This window comes from Sapajus apella, unplaced genomic scaffold (genome assembly GCF_009761245.1).
Source record: "Sapajus apella isolate SASKATOON/1434 unplaced genomic scaffold, GSC_monkey_1.0 scaffold6, whole genome shotgun sequence".
Classification (NCBI taxonomy): Eukaryota; Metazoa; Chordata; class Mammalia; order Primates; family Cebidae; genus Sapajus; species Sapajus apella.
The window spans coordinates 72,741,634-72,759,686 of record NW_022436946.1 but is presented as its reverse complement, the minus strand read 5'-3'; the positions used below and the strand labels follow the sequence as shown (position 1 = coordinate 72,759,686).

Genomic DNA, 18,053 nt, shown 5'->3' with positions numbered 1-18,053 from the left:
GAAACGACAGAGAATGTAGGGGCCCTAAAAAGTAAACGCAGCGGCGAGGGTGGGAGGGGGGAGAAGCAAAGGGGTGCGAAATTCACATCTCAAGCCCTCGGTCCTGCAAAGGCCGACTGGAACCTAGTTGTGCAGGAACGTTCCTCCCTCTGCAGGGCAGCCCAGCCCAAGCCGGCCCGATCCGGAGCCGAGGGAGCCGCCACGCAGCCTCGCTGCCGCCCAGGCGCGGCCACCTGGTCCCTGGGTCCCCCGCGCGGAGCCCCGCACTCCTCGCCCCTCCCGGAACAACTTTCTCCCTGTTTGAACGGATTCTCGCTGTTGGCAGACTGCACAGTCACAGCATCAGCCGGAGAGGACCTGCGTCGCTGGGACTGGAAACAGCTACCGCGGCGAAGGAGGCCGTTTCGCCGAGCGAGGAACAAGAACTCCCGGCTTGTCCAGGGCAGCCCCTCCCTGCGCCGCAGGGCGCCCACCCCCGCCCCAGAGGCTCGGCGCCGCGGGCGGGGAGACCCTGGGGGTACAGCGCCCTCGCTCTCCGAACGCGCGCCCCCTCCCGGCGCGCTCCCGGGGGCCGGCCGCGGCCCCGGCGCCCCCGCCCCCTCGGGCGCTCCGTAGCCGTGACGTGCACGCCGCGGTGCCGGGGACTCGGCTGGGCGCCGGCCGGCGGGCGGGGACCGACTCGGGATCTGTCCGAGCAGGAAGCCAGCCGCAGCCCGGCCGCTGTCGCCGCCCCGTCCTGGTGCGCGTCCGCGTCGTCGCCCTCTTCGCTCGCCCTCATCACTTCTCACCGCGTTCTCCAGCCTGACCCGCACGAGTACCCCTGCCGCCGCGCACCTGCCTTCACGCCCGCACCGGTGAGTGTCCCGGAGCCCCCGCTGCGGGGCGTCGGCTCCCGGGTCTCGCTGTCCCCAGCCCGGCCTTGCTCCCGGGCCGACGCGTCGGTTCACCGCCTGACGACGCGGGTGGGAGAAGCAGGTGATGGGTCGGCCCCGGCGGCGGCCGCGCGCGGTGGGGCCGGGGGTGGTTCTTGTTTCCACAGAAAGACGGTCCGTCCCCTTTCACGGGTTATCATCACCAAGGTCCCTTTGTGTTTCTTCCCTGGCTCCCAGGTAGAAGCAGAGCACTCAGGTATCCAACTCGGACTTGGACACTTTGTGATAGTTTTATTTTCTCTTTTGTAAACACGCTTAAAATTCAGTGCAGGGAGAGTGCAATTTGTTCTGAGATGTGAAGATCAAAGATACCATTAATAGTCTAATCATGTAGGAGACCAGATTGAGACTTTGTAAAGCTTTATTCTTTGTCTCTCAGTACCTTGAGTATGTTAATTTACAGGTATGCTACTGAACGAGAACTTTTTTCTGTTAATTTCCAAAAACTCCCTAAAACGATTAAAATGCTCAAACTCTGATATTTTAATTTTAAATAGGACATAATTTGATGGGGTTATCCCTAGAACATACGAGTTTAGAAGTATTTCTATACAGTTTCAAAAAATTCATAACACCTTACCTAGCGTAAAGTGATACTGTGGAAAGATGCTTAACTCCTAATTTACGAGTATTAGTGAGAAACGAGGAGCAGTGCCCTAACTTAATAGATTAACTGTACGGGCTAAATAAGTCTCATTTTTTTTTAATGCTCTGGTGGTTTAGATACAGTCTATCTAGTCAGAATTTGAGAGTTTTAAAATTAACGTTCTTTTTTTGAGACGGAGTCTCACTCTGTCGGCTCACTGCAGCCTCCACCTCCCAGGTTCAAGTGATTCTCCTGCCTCAGCGGCTGGGATTACAGGCATGAACTACCGCCCAGCTAGTTTTTGTATTTTTAGTAGAGATTGGGTTTTGCCATGTTGGCCAGGCTGGTCTCGAACTCCTGACCTCAGGTGATCCGCCCGCTCAGCCTCCCAATGCGTTGGGATTACAGGTGTGAGCTACCGTGCCTGCCCTAAAAATTAACATTCTTCTTTATTTATTTATTTATTTCTTCTTTAAGACGGGGTTTCACCATGTTGATCAGGCTGGTCTTGAACTCCCGACCTCAGGTGATCTGCCCGCCTTGGCTTCCAAAGTGCTTGGATTACAGGCGTGAGCCTCCGCGCCTGTCAAAAATTAACATTCTTAAGGTTTAGCTGAAACTTATCTTCACAACATAAAACATGAATCTTGAACTTGCACTTGTAGTGGTCATGGTACAAAGGTTGGTGGCAGAGCAGCATTTCTGTACAAATTAACTGAACTTCTTAGATGTCTCGGGTTGTGGTTTTTCAACTGGAGAATGTTTAGTGAAAAAATTACCTCTGATCCGAGTCACAGCACTTAAAAAAAAAAAAAAAAAGAAAAAAAAATTAACTGTGTCTTTTGCCTTTAATTGTAGAAACCGCCACAAATGTTACAAAGTAGGCTATAGTTAGAGCTTGAAACCGTGCAGCTGTTCACAATGGCTCACTGACTTCTATATATCCAGCTTGTTTTGAGTATTTTTACGCAGGAATTACATCCGCATCCACATCGGTAAACAAGTCATTGTAGTCATATGTACATTTGCCCATTACTTTTGCATTTTTTGTGTGTGACATGCTGTTTATCATTCTCCATCTTTGTAAATTGTTTTCAGAAACCATTGTAAATGGCAGTAACAGAAGTATGAGTGACATTTAAGGAAAGATCATGTTGCAAACTGTATCATATATAAAACTATATATGATATACATATATATTCTTGGTTAGTGCCCAGAAACATGAGCAAGAAAAATGTAATGAACAATTATAATATTTAATGTAAATTAATGCAATTAAATATTGTATTAAAAACAAAAGATTGTAAATCATAACCAGTAGAGCTTATCTGAAATGGATTTTTTTCCTGTTTATGTTTACGTGATCAGGTTTTAAAATAACAGTGGCCAGGAAATCTGAGAGAGGCTGAAGGCTCTTTTCTCATCCTGTTGTTGACTTTGCCTGGAGTCTGTGGTGTATCATGTAGCCCATTGTTTAGACAATTGGGCTGTATCTGGGTTCCAAAATGTAGCTTTCTTTAGAAAGTTTTTTAGAAAGTTTCAAAGATTTTGACCATGTGAGGTTTGAATAGATATAAACATCCAAACACTTAAAAAAAATTAACTGATTTTAACTTTCTGTTTGTTGATAGTTGAGGCTTCATTTTTGACATGTAAAATGTCATTTTTAAGAGGAATTTACTAACCTCTGTACAGTTTTCATTTTTATATATTAAAATATCTAAAAATAAAATATTGAAAAATGTTATAACTTAAATAAATCTCATAGAGTTTATTCCTTTTTTTTTTTTCCCCTGAGATAGGAGTCTTGCCCTGTCACCCAGGCTGTGTAGTGTCATGATCTCAGGTCACTGCAACCTCCACCTCCTGGGTTCAAGGGATTCTCCTGCCTCAGCCTCCCAAATAGCTGAAATTACAGGTGTCTGCCACAACACCTGGCTAATTTTTATATTATTAGTAGAAATGGGGTTTTAACCATGGTGGCCAGGCTGTTCTTGAACTCCTGAGCTCAAGTGATCTGCCCGCGTTGGCCTCCCAAATTGCTGGGATTGCAATCTGAGTTTAATTATGATACCCATAATGAGATATTTCATAGTAATTTGTGAACAGGCCCTTTACTAGTATAAGATTGTTGCACATTTGTTAGTCACCTGCCATAATTGGACAGATTACAGACCGAGGGACTTGATTTGCAAAATTATTTTCTGGGCTGATGGCCTTGGCCTTTTCCAAATCACGAAGTCTAGGCTCAAAGAATTAAATGCTTGCTCCGGAGGGGCAAAGTCTGGATCCACACCTGAGTCATTTTACCATGGAGCCCCTGCTTTTTCCAACCAGAGCAGTTTTCCTTGGTTTCATTTCACTTGGTGGACTGTTTAAACCGGCAAAACTGGTATTATGTCAAAGAATGTAATTCAAGGTTTGATGAAAGCATCCAGGAGTAGATGTGATAGGCCGCGAATGTAGTTCTGGAGCTAATTTAGAATCCTTTGTTTTTGTCTTCCTTCTCAAGTTGACAGCCTTGAATAATGATGCTGCTGCCTTCTCATTTCTCATATAGTTCTAGAATGTTATATGTGTTGTGCACTTGCACCTTTGATAGGTTTATAAGAACTAGAATTAGATTGTAATGTTCCTGGTTAGGATAGAACTTTAAAATTTTCCTATTATGAAAAAGATTATTGCCCATAAATGCAGTAGCTATCCTTTAAATTTTACATATTTAATTCTCTAGGGAGGGGGGACTTGTTTTCAGATGATTAAATTGTAATTTAGATACTATTAGGGCAAATCTTTTCTATGGCCTGTGGAATATCCCTTGAGCTGCAATAGACAAATGACAAAAATGAGCACATAAAACCCATTTTTTTTGTAACACACTAGGAAACATGCATTTCAGCAGTAGGATATAGCTGGGTAAATGAGAAGAAAGGTAGGAATGCCGAGTTGGGTAGCTACCTTTACCAGGTTTTTCTTTATTTGCTTTGAACTATTAGGAATTTTGCATCTCAAGGATATTCATATTCAACCATAAATACAAAGCCACCACCTAATATAAATTAGTAATAGATGATCTGTGACACACACATCAAGAACTAGAGTTAAATAAGCCGAGTTCTCTTTTTGAGGCGGGGTGTGTGTGTGTGTGTGTGTGTGTGTGTGTGTGTGTGTATACACATTTTTTTTTTTTTTTTTGAGACAGGTTCTCTTTCTGTCACCCAGGCTGGAGTGCAGTGGCATGATCTCAGCTCACTGCAACCTCCGCCTCCCAGGCTTGAGTGATCCTCCCATCTCAGCCTCCCGAGTAGCTGGGACTACAGGTGTATGCCACCATGCCTGGCTAACTTTTTTGTGTTTTTGGTAGATTTGGGTTTTGCCATGTTGCCCAGGCTTTTCTTAAACTCCTGAGCTCAGATGATCTCTGCTGCCCTCGGCTCCCAAAGTGCTGGGATTACAGGCATGAGCCACTGTGCCTGGCTGTCATGTTATGTCCAGAGGAACCAGGATCTTTTGTATTTAAAATGGTTTTGAAGTTGTTTGACAAATTTGAGTGGACTGGAATCTTAAAATATTTTGCGATATCTTTCTAGTTACTGTTTTCAAAAATTAGCTTATTTTTCTGATTGATTAGTATAAGAATGATGTAATGGTTGGAGAAATGACCATAAGTCCACCAAAAGGTTTCCCTGTGAGTACTGAAGGATAGGAAGTAAAACCTAAAGAAGAAATCTGGCATCTTTAGAAATCTTGCTGGTGCTAAAGAGAGAGGAAATAAATTTTTAATAGAAGGTATGTCTCAAGTGAAACCAAAACACCAAAGCACATTCCTTCAGTGTATATTCACATAGGGTAAATATCATGCTGAGTAATGTGCACAAAGGAAACTCCTGACAAAAACACAGGCGTCTTTTGCATATGTTAGGTCATTTGTTATTTTATTTGAAAATAACCTGGCTAGGAGTGCTGGCTCACACCTGTAATCCCAGCACTTTGGAAGGCCAAGATGGGCAGATCACCTGAGGTCAGGAGTTTGAGACCAGCTTGAGCAACATGGTGAAACCCCATCTCTACTAAAAGTACAAAAAGTAGTTGGGCCTGGTGGTGGATGCCTGTAATCCCAGCTACTCAGGAGGCTAAGGCAGGAGAGTAGCTTGAACCTGGGAGGTAGAGGTTGCAGTGAGCTGAGATTGTGCCACTGCACTCCAGCCTGGGCGGTTGAGTGAGACTCTGTCTCAAAAAAAATAAAAAAAAATAAAAAAATAAAGTAACCCACTGACTAACCTTTACAAGGTAATATATTTTGTGTGGCAGAATTTTTTGGCTTCTGATATATGTGGATGATCATCCTTTTCAACAAATAAGATGAGGGCCCGCTGTGTTTTAGTTATTACAAGTGTGAACTGATTCCTTCCTGTTCTGGCATATCTTTGGATCCAGGAAATAGAAAGTGTTGCAGAGAGATGAAAAGATAAATGGAAGCCATCCATTTAAATCCAAAAATGTATGTACCAAAAGCTAGTAACTTATATTTGTATGGCATTTTATTGCTTTAAAATAATTTTATATACATTTGGTCCTTAAAACAACTTGATGAAGTAGGTTTAGTAAATTTATTCCTTTTCTACAGGTGAGGAAATGGAGACTCAAAAAATTAAAAATACAGGCTGCGTGTGGTGACTCATGCTGGTAATCCCAGCACTTTGGGAGGCTGAGGTGGGAGGATCACTTTGGCCCAGGAGTTTGAGAATAGCCTGGGCAACATGGTGAAACCCTTACATGAAAAATATTATACAAAAATTAGCTGGATGTGGTGGTGGATGCCTATAGTCCCAGCTATGTGGGAGGCTGAGGTGGGAGGATCTCCTGAGCCCAAGAGGTCAAGACTGCAGTGCGCTGTGATTGTACCACTGCACTCCAGTCTAGGTAACAGAACAAGATCCCATCTCTAAATAAATAAATAACTTAAAATTAAGTAACTTGTTTGAGGTCAGTGTTGCTACTTGGAAGCATCATTGAGAATGGAACCTCTCTCTGTGTAGTCCCAAAGTAATAAGTTTTCCCTTTTTCCCCCATTGCTTATGTATTTAACTTCACCTTATGGGTTCAAGTCAAGTGGTTCAGAAAGTTCTGAAAAATTAGGGTCACTAAAGTGATGATTGTTAAATTGTTACAGTTTTTTTTTTTTTTTGAGACGGAGCTTCGCTCTTGTTACCCAGGCTGGAGTGCAATGGCGCGATCTCGGCTCACCGCAACCTCTGCCTCCCAGGTTCAGGCAATTCTCCTGCCCCAGCCTCCTGAGTCGCTGGGATTACAGGCACACACCACCATGCCCAGCTAATTTTTTGTATTTTTAGTAGAGACGGGGTTTCACCATGTTGACCAGGATGGTCTCGATCTCTTGACCTCGTGATCCACCCGCCTCGGCCTCCCACAGTGCTGGGATTACAGGTTTGAGCCACCGCGCCCGGCCACAGTTTTATTTTTTAATGGAAGGTAGAAGATGAGTATGATGCATCATTATAGAACTACTTTAAAATTTTTAGTAGATTAATGGACTGAAGTTGGTAATTAGCTTTTCTAGTTGGAGAATTTTTAAAGAAAGTCAATTAAAAAAAGGAAGGAGAAAAATGTTCTGGGGGAATTTTGAAAATAACTTTTATTACTTTGTGCATTGGTAGTGATCTGATAGTTACAACTGTCTTTGTAAAGACTCACTAAAGAGCTGTGTGTGTTTCTGTGTTGGTTCCTTTGAGTCTTCATTTATTAAAAACATATTTGAGTGTCTACCATGGACCAGGCACTATTCTAAGTTGTAGGGATACAGTCATTAAGACCAAGCCCCTGTAATGACATTTTGTTATTGTTTTGAATTAAGTTAATTATAGACTCTTCATACTAGGATGTAATCAGGGTGACCCTAAAGTTGGGAAATAGTTGTCAAAGTGGTGCAATTTCAGGGCTAATGAATGACTTATTTGATCTGGAATATTCTACTCCTGACCTTCTGTCTGTTGAAGACTCCCAGACTATTGGGTTATGGCACTGTTGCCGGCCTGCTTTGATAAATATAAGTATGTTCCATCATTTGTCACACTTTCAGCAAAGAAGACTGAGAGAAAATAAATGGAAACTAGAGTTGGACATGGTGATGCTTGCCTGTAGTCCCAGCTACTCAGGAGACTGAGGCAGGAGGAATGGTTGAGTCCAAGTGTTCGAGGCCAGCCTAGGCAACATAGCCAGATTTTGACTCAAAAAAACAAGCAAAAAATAAGTGGGACTAGGACTGATATGTTGGTGTTGTAAGAGAAGAGGCTGGCAAAGTATAGTTTTAACAGCAGCTATTTTTTTTTTTTTTTTTTCTGAGACGGAGTGCCACCCTGATACCCAGGCTGGAGTGCAGTGGCACGATCTTGGCTCACTGCAACCTCCGCCTCCCGGGTTCAAGTGATTCTCCTGCCTCAGTCTTTTGAGTAGCTGGGATTACAGGTGGGTACTACCACACCTGGCTAATTTTTGTATTTTTAATAGAGATGAGGTCTCACTGTGTTGGCCAGGCTAGTCTCAGACTCCTGACTTCAGGTGATCTGCCCACCTTGGCCTCCCAAAGTGCTGGGATTACAGGCGTGAGCACTGTGCCTGGCCAATAGCAGCTATTGTTTATTGAGCTTTTGCTATTATGTCAAGTATTATGTCAACTAAGTACTTTTGTATATATATTGGCTCAATCACTGTGTCACCTCAGTGGTCTTACTGTTATGACCTTCATTTTACAGATTAGGAAACAAGGGCAGAGATGTTAAATTTGCTGAAGCTCATTTGGTGGTGCTGGAATTTGGACCTCTCCTAGTACTAGGCGTGTAGTAGATGCCAATGTGGAAAGAGTGCTTATGCATATATGTATGCATATATATATGCACACACACACACACATATACACATAAATATATGCAGACAGACTTGTGATGTTCTACAAGGATGTGTGACACATCATGGAGGTGGGAGAACTTGCTGAGGGAGTGATGGGTGTGGGGAGTCAGGATAGCCTGTTGGGTGAGGGGTGGGAATTGGGGTTGCAGGGAGATGGGAGGGTGTTACTTGCCTAACAACATGGTCCTCAGGCTTAATTCTCTGACAGCCCTGTGGCTCCAGAGTTGCATTTAAGCATAGCAGTGCTTTCTTGTCCGGCTCCTGGGTAAGAGAATAGGCAGACCTGAGGCAGTCCTGGTTTTGGTCAAATTACTTAATTTCTCTGGGCTTCAGTTTTCTCATCTATAAAATGGAAATAACAATATTACCTACCTGGTGTCGTTCTTGTGAGGATTGAATTAGCTAATAATACATGTAAAACACAGATCACACTGGCTAGCACATAGTTTACATTCATTATTGTTGTTACTATGTTGGGTGTTTTTTTTTTTTTTGGCCGTGTTTAATGTGGATTATCCAAAAGCAAAAAAAAGCAATATATTAGTGATTTGGTTGGAATCTTGAAGTTGGCCTTTTTTTTTCTTTTTTTTTTGAAATGGAATCTCACTCTGTTACCCAGGCTGAAGTGCAATGGCTTGATCTCGGCTTACCACAACCTCCGCCTCCTAGGTTAAAGCGATTCTCCTGCCTCAGCTTTCTGAGTAGCTGGGACTACAGGCGTGGGCCACCATGCTAAGCTAATTTTTGTGTTTTTAGTACATACAGGATCTTACTGTGTTAGCCAGAACTCCAGACCTTGTGATCTACCCCCTTTGGCCTCCCCAAGTGCTGGGACTACAGGTGTGAGCCCTGTGTTTGTCCAAAGTTGCCCATTTTTCAGTAGTTCTGAAATTGGGTGTGCCAGAATTACCTGGGGAACTAGTAAAAAGTATGGATGGGGCCTGAGCATTAGCATTTAACAAACTTCCTTTTTTGATTTACCTGCAAACTGGAATTAGAGAACTACTGTCTTAAAGTTTTTCATCTTATGGTTACGAAGGGCTTCAACAAGAATAAAGACAATTTGCTTAGGTTAACCAGGCATTGTGTGGTGCAGGGAAGTGAAATACGTTACCAGAATCTCTTTATTGATTTTTTTTTTTTAAAAGAGCTTATTTGGGGCTTATAGCGTTTATATGGAGGAGAAAATGCAGTGCTAAGTTTCACACCTAAATTCAATTGTAATGACTGTTTCAACTTTTTCACTAGCTTTATTTAAAGGTGATTAGCTAATATTAAAGATCATTAATTTTTAACAATTATGCAAATAGCAAAAATGTATACATAGGTGTTTGCATAGATTTGTTTTTTTTTTTTTTGAGATGGAGTCTCAATCTGTTGCCTGCTAGAGGACAGTGGCGTGATCTTGGCTCACTGCAACCTGTGCCTCCCAGGTCCAAGTGATTCTCATGCCTCAGCCTCCTAAGTAGTTGGGATTATAGATATGCATTAGCATGCCTGGCCAATTTTTGTAATTTTAGTGGATACGGGGTTTCATCGTGTTGGCCAAGCTGGTCTCGAACTCCTGACCTTAGGTCATCCACCCCCACCTCAGCCTCCCAAAGTGCTGTGATTACAGGCGTGAGTCACAGGGCCTGTTTCTATGGACTTTAAAAATTTAGATTTCTTTAGCTAATGTGCTGATCAGACTTGGTATTTAGTCATATCAGGCAAAGTCCCAAAAGGAAAGAGATTTTACCCTTGATGGTTCACATGAAGAGGCTATTTGCAGAGGTTAGAGAACAAACAAGCATGGTAAAACACTCAGGGACTAGCAGCAGCAAGAAACTCTTAATTCTCCAGAGATTACCAGAGCAGAAAGCTGGCTTTGTGGAAGAGGGCTTGAGGGAGCTGTGGTTTTGAAGCAGGAGGGGCGTGAAGGAAGGTTCCCTGACCTCTCCTCGCTCTTCCTCTGAGTCTCCACCAGTGACTTAACATTACTAGAACCCAGCTGGGGAGCCCAAGTGATGTTTATTTGTTGTTTGTTTGTTTTTATTTTTATTTTTATTTCAAGCTCGTCCTCCCAGTGCAATAGCAGAGCAGAGAAAGAATTGAGGACATGAGGGAGCAAATGGAGAATAACTAGGACATTATTTAGAATCTTTGGGGATTTGTAGCATTTCCTTTGTACATTATAAAATAAATTGTAGCATTGTTATGCATCTGCAAAATGCTTGGGACTAATTATTTTATACATGTTTTCAGAAAATGGTTTATTCAGTTTCTCATTTAACTGAACAATTACTTTAGGAATTTTTGATGATCCATATAACCCAACAAGAAGCATAATCTAGGTCTGTTAACGCAAAGCATTTTTGTTAATATATTGTTATACCTTGCTGAGGTTTTCTGAAATTTTCTTCATTAGGCAGTCTTGGTTTAATGGAATACATGTTTCTTTCATTAAAAATGTTGTAATGACTAAATTAAAAATATTTTGGCAATAAGTCTTTTGCTTTTTGGAATTTAAACTTTGTATTCACCTGGAATTTTTTTTGACAACCAGAACACTAGACCATAGCGTTGATATAGTAACAGTTAGTGGAAGCAAGACTGTTGGGAAATAGTTGTTCTTCCTCCCCAAGTCCTTTTGAGGACACATTAAATTTCTGTATAAATCTGTTGCAATTTGCTGCTATCTTGCAGCTGCTGATATTTTGCTAATGCCAATTTTACCTAATCTTAATTCTGGCAAAAAGTGTGTGCTCTTTATATTTTGGATAGATTCCTTAGGGTTACTAAAGAAAGGGATTTCTCTTCTTAAAGAGATGGTATGAAGGATGCTAGTATATAAGTAATACTCCCCCCAAAACAATTAGATTATGGTTTATATTTTCTTTATTCTCTTGAGGAATCCAGGGAAAAAGAAGTACAATATCTTACTCAGATTAAGAAGCAGCTAGAGAAGGTCTTGTTCATGACCTCCAGAAAAGGAGGAACCATACTGCCCGGAGTTGAGCAAATTAATAAACATCTGGCTGTGAGAATTTAGCATACAAATAAAGGATACCTCTGGATATAAATGTTTTAACTGAGTTAAAAAAACAAACAAATATGTTTCCCAGCTTGTCTTTTTTAAAGAGTATGGTGAAAATGAGAAACAGGTTTGGAATCAACTGAGTAACACCTGTGCTTGGAAACCAACCATTAAGATATTTTCTCTGTAAGTGGGCTTTTTTTCTGTTTTGTTTTTAAGGGGTGATTTTAAACTTTTGTGGGATCTTCTAAAAACATATTGTTTATTTTGATTTGACACTGATGGAATTAGAATCCCACAGGATATATTTGAGGCTCTTAGTTTTTCCATGTTGTATTCTTTGAATTTCCTTGATTTGAGGATTGAGTTATTCCAGAGAGAACTTTTCTCTTCTTCCTTGTTATTTTTTTTCTAAAATTAGATGAACCAGCTGTGTTTTGGTTTGTGGGCATGATTTGCTGTCTGTTATCCTTTTGGTCTTAGTATCTGGGGGAAGAACAAAGAACCTGTATGTGTTTTGAAGAGGAATGTATTAGTTTCTCTGCTTTTCTTGTTCATCATGGTTGATCTTGAAGATTAGGAGAACGAACAAAATACTTTATGAATCTATTCTTTTGCTTGATATTTCAAACAAAACCATGTCTTGTATTGGCAACTGAGATGATGAAGAAAACAGATGTAAGTAAAGTGAAAAACTGGTCATCATGTATTCAGATGTCTAATTGAAGACGTTTATGTTAAAGAAAGATTTTTCTTTCAGGTGTGGGAGGAGGGAAAAGAAGGATGGAAACTGAATGAGTTTGACCATATGAGCAGCTGTCACTATAGATATTTTAGCAACTAGAAAATATTTATTTCAATCAGAATTTAATTTTATATTTTAACTAGTAATAAGTCTGTTTTTTTTTCTTTTTGGAAAGCGAGGATAAGTTAGGAATTTATAAACCAATTTGGTGATTTTAGTAAGTCAGTAGTAAAAGTGGAGATAGCCTGGTAGCTGCGTACAATGATGCAAATATGTTAGAAAATGGGCTGTTAGACACATTTTTTTTCCTTTTTGCCAGATGTGCAACTGTTTACAGAGGGCTATGATTTATTTAAGGCGTGTTTCTGGAACTGGCTCAGAGTGTCATGGACTTTGGTCCTGTTTTCTAGGATTCTGCTGTTTGGTATATAACACTGATATAGATTAGTATTTTCAGAACATATGGACAACTGAGTAGGCTGGCATAATTGAACAGTGAAAGATTTATGTCAGATGGGTTGCGGTGGCATTATATTGTAATGATGGATTGAATGAGTGATCTAAAATCATCCTAGCACAGTATAATTATAACAATTCTTGAAGGCCAATTATATGCCATCACTTTGAGTGTTTTGCAGTTATTTTTTCATTTAATTGTCACATTGAGTCTATGAGGTTACTATTCCTATGCCATTTTATAGCTGAGAGAGCTGAGGTCTAAGTAGTTTTCGAAGGTGATAGAAGTAGTGAGGAGTAGAGTCGAAAGATGTTTTCAGGTGGTCTGGCTCCAGAGTCTTTGCTCCATTTGGAATTCTAAGTTCGCGTTTTTTGTGTGCTCTTTTAAACACCTAGAGCTTTGAAAATCCCTGAAGGGTTAATCTGTTCTGTTTTTATCTCCCTCCACAAATAATAGTAAAATGGTGACATTCATGCATCTGTGGCCCACTTTCAAGTCCAGGGGAGACAGGTCTTCTATGATACTCACTTTCTTGAGCCAGACTCACCTTCAGATTTCCGTTCTACACAGGACTTCAGCCTCCCCTGCCAGCAGATGAGAGAGAGGAGACCTCCTGGATCCAAATCTAAGCCATTCCTTACAGCTCTTGTTTTTTAAGCCTCTTAACAACTACCTGTTTTAGTTTTATACCTGTTATAATTACACAGTTTTTGCACGTACTTTAAGCAAATGTATTTCTGTTAAGTTTTGTGTAAATTAAATAATGAATTGAATTGTAATTTAAATTTCTTTTTATAGAGCTGGGGGGGTCTTACTATGTTGCCCAGGCAGGTCTTGAACTCTTGGCCTCAAGCAATCCTCCTGCCTTGGCCTCCCAAAATGCTGGGATTATAGGCATGAGCCACTGCATCTGACCTGTAATTTTTTATTATTCTGGGAAAGCTTCCTATTTAAAGGATCCCAGTGGTAATTTCTTTTGTAAAGAGAAGAATCTTTATATAAAATAAATGATTATTTGCTAGATTATATTAATAAAATATGGATTTTCACATATTACTTTTGCATAGACATAGTTTCAGCTAAATACATATTTGATATAAACATGCCAAAATGAAATTTGATCTTTTATTGTGCTTCATATTACTAATAAAAAAGGATTGAATAAGTTTTTTTTCCTTGAATAAATGTCATTTGTTGAATTTGCATTAAAGTGTACGTTTGTGGGCTTATCTATAGTAAGAATAATATTCTTTTAGGCAGTAGGTTGAGGTTCAATATGTAGCACAATAATATATTGTTTTGTTATAAAATTAGGATGCTAGAGTTCTGCTTAAGTGCTAAAATCAGTATTTTGTGATTCTGAAATAAATTCTCTGAAAATCACGTAAGTTTTAGAGAAATAAAACTGTTGTAGTTGAAAGACAAAATACTCTTTGGAAAAAATATTTTTCTGTAACCCTGGGTAAAATACTTATTTCCTGTAGTTAATATAATGCTAATGAGGTCTTGACCCTAGACTCACTCTAATTTGTGCTCTCTCCCTAAACACTCAACAGTGACTACTCTGTAACCTAATTAATAGATCCAGTGGCCTCATTTAGAGCATTATTCTTTTCCAGTCTCTTCAGTTATTTCTTTTTTGTTTGTTTTTTAGAAATAGAGTCTCACTCTCATCCAGGCTGGGCTGCATTCGTAACATTATAGATCATGGCAGCCTTGAACTCCTGGGCTCAAGTGATCCTCCTACCTCAGCTTCCCAGAGTGCTGTGATTATGGATGTGGGCCACCATGCCTGGCCTCTAAGCTCTCATTGTGTGACTCAGAATTTTTTGTGACCTCATCTCGCCCCACTTTTTCACTATAGCGCTCCTCACACCTCTGCCATTCTCCTTCAGTCTAGCCCCGTTGGCCTCTCCGCCAAACATGTTACCATTCTTTTTTCTCTTTACTCTCGTTCAGACAAACCCTTTGTCTGGAATGCACTTTTATTTAGTCATTGTTATCCATTTTTCAGTACCTGCTTGAATTAAATCTTTGAAAGTAGCCATCCCAAATTTAGTATTTGGAATTATACTGGTATTACGTACATCAAAGGTTACAGGATGTATATGTATCTTCCTTCATTCTTGCCTACTCTAGATTGTGAATGACTAGAGGATATAAACTGGCTAGCAAGAGGCTTTGTAAGGTTTTGTTTGATCAGTGGATCTCAGGTCTCAGAACTCTTTTTACATACTTAAAAATTACTGAAGACTGCATAAATATTTTATTTATGTGGGTTATATCTATTGATATTTTCACTGTACAGGTATTGATCGACTTAGGACCTATGCAACTTATGACCATTCGACTTTACGACCACAATCGCTAGCCACGACTGCTCCGCGTCTGGCAGCACAAACGTTGCCCAGCTGGGTGTACAACAGTGCGGACCAGCTTCCGGCAGCACTACCATCTCCGCGTGCATATAGCCTACTCAACTTACGACCAAATCGTGTTACGACCGGTCAGTCGGAACCAATCATGGTCGTAAGTTGAGCACTAGCTGTATTAGAAATTTAAAAATTATTTGATCCGGGCCAGGCACTTCGGGAGGCTAAGGCAGGCAGGTCATTTGAGGCCAGGAGTTCAAGATCAGCATGATAAAACCCTGTCTCTACTAAAAATAGCAGATCTTCCAAATTTAGGTAATATTAAAAATTATATTCTTAGTGTAAGCTTCTCTGTCGGAAAGCTTTTATAGCCGTGGTGGCAGATATAAGGTCTACTTTTGTACTTTTCACTTGAAGGCTCAAATTTTATCATTGTGGCTTTAAGTACTGTGACTCTGGTATGTTTTGGTGGCACTGCCTTGTTACTAGCTAAAGCTCTAGAAGTTTTACCCATCATTGCTTCTGCATCCTTTTTGCAAATGTAACCACAGTAAAAAAGGCAAATGTCTCAGTATTATTATGAAAATAATTGTGGCCTTTTTTATTCTCTGAAAGGGTCCATTGGCCACACATAGGAAGAACTGCTGGTCTGAATAATTGTCTTCCTGAGTTGTGAATGTGTTTCATGAATACTAGATAGGTAGAAACCTAGAATGTTAAAATTGAACATTACCCTAGAGTTAATTTAATTCCAGTTCCTTACAAGAACTTGAGGAAACTGGTTTCAAGGGCTTAAGAGACTTGAAGATCATGTAGTTAGCCACTGGCAGAACTGAAAGATAATTCATAAAGCTCTTAGTTTAGAGTTCATTTTTTGTGTCAGTATTGTGCAGTAAAAAAAAATTTAGAGGTAATTTTACACATAAGGCTATGACTAAAAAATTAAGCTGTTTTTTTTTTTTTTGTTTTGTTTTTGTTTTTTGAGACAGAGTCTTGCTCTGTCACCCAGGCTGGAGTGCAGTGGCGCGATCTCGGCTCACTGTAACCTTCCCCTCCTGGGTTCAAGCAATTCTTGAGCCTCAGCCTCCTGAGTAGCTGGGACTACAGGTGTGCGCCATCATGCCCGACTAATTTTTGTGTTTTTTGTAGAGATGTGGTTTCACCATGTTGTCCAGGCTGGTCTCGAACTCCTGGCCTCAGGTGATTTGCCTGCCTCAGCCTCCCGAAGTGTTGGGATTACAGTCATGAGCCACTGCATCCGGCCCAAAATAAATGTTTCTTTTTGTGCTACAATATAATGCAATTCTGTAGGGAAGAGATTTCTGAACTCTCTTACTCAGTGCTCTAAAATAAGCTTTCATGTATTTTTTTTTTTTACCTCTTAAAAAAATAACCAGAAGTGATGGCACGTGTATCTAGTCCCACCTACTTAGGAGGCTGAGGTGGGAGAATCGATTGAACTCAGGATTTTGAGGCTGCAGTGAACTGTGTCACACCACTGCACTGGGCGATAGAGCAAGAACTTAAAAAAAAAAAAAAGAAAAGACTAGGCCTAGTGTCTGTAATCCAACACTTGGGGAGGCTGAGATGGGAATATCTTTTGAGCCCAGGAGTTTAAGACCAATCTGGACAACGTAGCAAAACCTCCTCTCTACGAAAAATAAAAAAAAGTTAGCTGGGTGTGGTGGCATGTGCTTGTGGTCCCAGCTATTCTAGAGTGTGAAGTGGGAGGATTGCCTGAGCCTGGGAGGTCGAGATGGCAGTGAGCTATAATCGCACCACTGAACTCCAGCCTGGGTAACAAAGTGAGAAACTGTCTCAAGAAAAGAAAAAAACAGGCTAGGGACGGTGGCTCATACCTCTAGTCCCAGCACTTTGGGAGGCTGAGGCAGGCAGATCACTTGAGGCTAGGAGTTGGAGACAAGCCTGGCCAACATGGCGAAACCCCATCTCTACTGAAAATACAAAAGTTAGCTGGACAGGGGTGGCAGATGCCTGTAATCCCAGCTACTTGGGAGTCTGAGGCAGGAGAATTGCTTGAACTAGGGAGGTGGAGGTTGTAGTAAGCGAATATTGTGCCACTGCACTCCAGCCTGTGTGAAAAGAGCTATACTCTCTCTCAAAAACAAAACAAAACAAAACAAAACAAAACAACTAGTAGACAGTATAACCTATACATACGTGTGTGGGTGTGTATTTTATATATATATGTACAGATATGTACATTTAAAAATGCAGTATTCTAACATAAAGAAAAGTTATTAACTTATTAATTAATTACAATAATTACATTAAATATATTATTTGTTTCAGTTTCTGAAGATGCAGGCACTCCTCTACTACGAGGCAGAATAAAGTAATCAGATGCTACTAACATCTACATGTAGAATAACCATGAATGAGGCAGCTGTAAGTTAGACTAATACATGTGTGTTGTAATTGGTGACTCAAATACCTTCATTAGCATTGCTCTATAATGTGATTTTTCCAGCATGATATACACCTTTTGGTAAAGCTCCAAATAAAGGACAGACTTCTTTCAATGTATGTGTTATTGTATGCGTTTTAGTCAGTGAATGTTAAAGCAATGCAAAAATGTTTTAAATATATGTATACATATATTTGATTAGATTCTGGGCTCACCTGTGTTTTCCTCTGAATTTGCTGTTCATTTTACCTTCTACACATCATCAATGGCATCACAATAATTTGAAAATTTTGAATAAAAAGTAAAATGTGGGCCGGGCGCGATGGCTCAAGCCTGTAATCCCAGCACTTTGGGAGGCCGAGGCGGGTGGATCACAAGGTCAAGAGATCAAGACCATCCTGGTCAACATGGTGAAACCTCGTCTCTACTAAAACTACAAAAAATTAGCTGGGCATGGTGGCGCATGCCTGTAATCCCAGCTACTCAGGAGGCTGAGGCAGGAGAATTGCCTGAACCCAGGAGACGGAGGTTGCCGTGAGCCAAGATCGCGCCATTGCACTCCAGCCTGGGTAACAAGAGCGAAACTCCG

General features: G+C 40.8%; 1 protein-coding gene across 4 annotated transcripts in view; it reads left to right on the top strand.

The window, feature by feature from the left end:
• The first annotated feature begins 606 nt into the window (after positions 1–606).
• Positions 607–18,053, top strand: part of MYO6 (myosin VI) — a 162,785-nt gene continuing 145,338 nt past the window's right edge. For 3 of the 4 annotated variants that reach the window (XR_004268021.1, XM_032275472.1, XM_032275470.1), the window contains exon 1: positions 607–854. The gene's annotated coding sequence lies outside the window, so the exon portion shown is untranslated. Of the gene's footprint in view, positions 855–927; positions 976–18,053 lie in introns of those variants that run through there. The other variant, XM_032275471.1, reaches the window with a different exon arrangement.